A 2,520-nucleotide genomic window follows, 5' to 3' on the forward strand; every position below is an offset into this window, starting at 1 on the left:
TATGTGTCTGAGTGTTTTTGCTTGCATGTTTAGTGTACCTCATTTATTTTCTGTTAAAAACCTTCCTTTTAGCCAGGAGGCAGAGACAGGTAGATCTCTGAGTTCGAGGCCAGGCTGGTCTACATAGTGAGTTCTGGGACAGCCAGAGTTACAAGAGAGAAATCCTATCTCTAAAAACCAAGAAAACAGCACCTCCCCCAAGAAAAGCAACCCCTCCCCCCATTTTCGGCAGAGGACGTTGAACACAAAGTTCAGGAGATGTTAGATGGTCATTGGGAAGTCTTCGAAGCCTGAGCACTTAAGTAAGCCCAAATGATTTCCAAATACTCTTCCCAGCTCTGAGGTCCAAGGCTCTTCCTTGGAAGGCTGTCTGTAGTTCAGGTGGGTGGAGCCTGCGGGGAAAATGCCAAAAATTGTGCCCTGCGGCTGTGAGTACCAGGCCAGAGCCAGTGTAAACAGTTGGGAAGCAGGTCGGAGATCCAAAGAGGACTGGATTAAACTAGAAAACTGAAGCCTGAAGTCAATTGGGTGAGTACTTCATTTGTGAAGAACCCGCCCGGGGAGAAACACCTCAGGGTTATATAGCATGTATTTGGTTATATAGCATGTATTTGGCTCTATAGGATGTATTTGGTAATATAGCATGTATTTGGCTATATAGCATGTATTTGGTAATATAGCATATATGTGGTTATATAGCATGTATTTGGGAGGGATTGTAAAGACAGAGATGCTTCCAGGACTGGAAGGTGATTTTTTGTTGGTTTGTTTGAGGGACAACACCCCAAATTTAGCATGTATTTCTACAGATATCCTCAAAGACTAGCCACTCCTTCAGATAAATAGATACAAGTTGGTTTCTTTCTCTGTTCTAGAGGGTTCCATGCACCATGATTTGCCCCCCAAGGTTCAATAGGATTGGCTGGCACTCTCAAAACAGCTTTGGTAACACAGTGCCAAAGCTGTCACTACCAGGCAGTTTCCTTTCTTTTATTCATTTTCCTGTGATGTTTATTTTTTTATTTTATAAAGGTGTGTGCATGCCATGGAGAACATGTGGAGATCAGAGGACAACTTGTGGGAATCAGTTCTCTTCTGGTTCTGGGGCTTGCAGGGTTTGACAGTAAAAAGTCTGTACCTGCTAATTCATCTCGTGGCCTTTTTCTTTTTTCTTGAGTGACTTTTTTGCTCCCTCCCCACCAAGGTGAAAACGTGAATGAAATCCCCCACAACCACTAATGCAATTGAGTTTCCCACATTTGGGGACATTGCAGGGGTCAGCAGATCTGGAGTATAATGGGTAAGCTTCGTCCTGCAGAAACCACCTTTGAGGTTATGATTTCTCCTCTGCTTTGTAAGTATGAGAGTGACTTTCATTTTTTAAGATTTATTTATTATTATATCTAAGTACACTATAGCTGTCTTCAGACACACCAGAAGAAGGCGTCAGATCTCATCACGGATGGTTGTGAGCTACCATGTGGTTGCTGGGATTTGAACTCAGGACCTCAGAAGATTAGTCAGTACTCTTAACTGCTGAGCCATCTCACTAGCCCAAGAGTGACTTTTATACAGAGAAAGATTATTCAGAATTTAGTTTAAGAAAATGAAAATTAATTTCAATATATTAAAATTAAAATCAATATATATCTAAGTTAGAAGATACCAATTCCTAGTTTGGGTGTTTTTGTTTGCTTGTTTTTTGAGACATAGTTTCTCTGTATATCTCTGGCTGTCCTGGAACTCACTCTGTAGACCAGGCTGACCTGGAACTCAGAAATCTGCCTGCCGCTGCCTCCCAAGTGCTGGGATTAAAGGCGTGCACCACCACCGCCCTGCTAAAACTTTTTCTTAAAAAAAGATTTATTTATTATCATAAATAAGTACGCTGCCGCTGTCTTCAGACACACCAGAAGAGGGCGTCAGATCTCATTACAGGTGATTGTGAGCCACCATGTGGTTGCTGGGAATTGAACTCAGGACCTCTGGAAGAGCAGTCAGTGCTCTTAACAACTGAGCCATCTCTCCAGCCTGACCAATTGTTGATCTTTTTTTATTGTGTACACACACACACACACACACACACACACACACACACACACACATTTCCTTTCAGTGCTGGGGATCAAACTCAAGGCCTTGTACATAACTAACAAGTGCCTCTATTGCCAAGTCTTGTCCCTAGCATCCTTAGCTTACTGTGTAGGCTTTTTGGTTGCAATCCTGCTTCAGCCTTCCAAGTAGCTGGGGTTACAGGTCTGTTCTACCATGCCTGACTGGTGAAAAGTAAATTTTAACAACTTTAAATAAAATTTCTATTCATTTTTTGTTAATACATGTCAGTAACATTCAACTATGAATTTGATTATGCTATTTCCATACATGTGTATAATACACTTTGATCATATTCACTCTATTTTTTTTTCACTTTATGTTTTAATATGCATATAGCCCAGGCTGGCCTTGAACTTACTGGCCTTGAACTTACTATGCAACTGAGTATGACCTTCAACTTCTGAT

At 41.4% G+C, this 2,520-nt stretch overlaps 1 non-coding gene across 1 annotated transcript; it reads right to left on the reverse strand.

Annotated features, from left to right (window-relative positions):
* Positions 1–1,201: 1,201 nt before the first annotated feature.
* Positions 1,202–1,362, reverse strand: LOC116085561. Its single transcript, XR_004116644.1, has one exon. It is a non-coding gene; the product is annotated as a U1 spliceosomal RNA (small nuclear RNA).
* Positions 1,363–2,520: the final 1,158 nt, after the last annotated feature.

This window comes from Mastomys coucha, unplaced genomic scaffold (assembly GCF_008632895.1).
Source record: "Mastomys coucha isolate ucsf_1 unplaced genomic scaffold, UCSF_Mcou_1 pScaffold9, whole genome shotgun sequence".
In the NCBI taxonomy this organism is placed as follows: domain Eukaryota; kingdom Metazoa; phylum Chordata; class Mammalia; order Rodentia; family Muridae; genus Mastomys; species Mastomys coucha.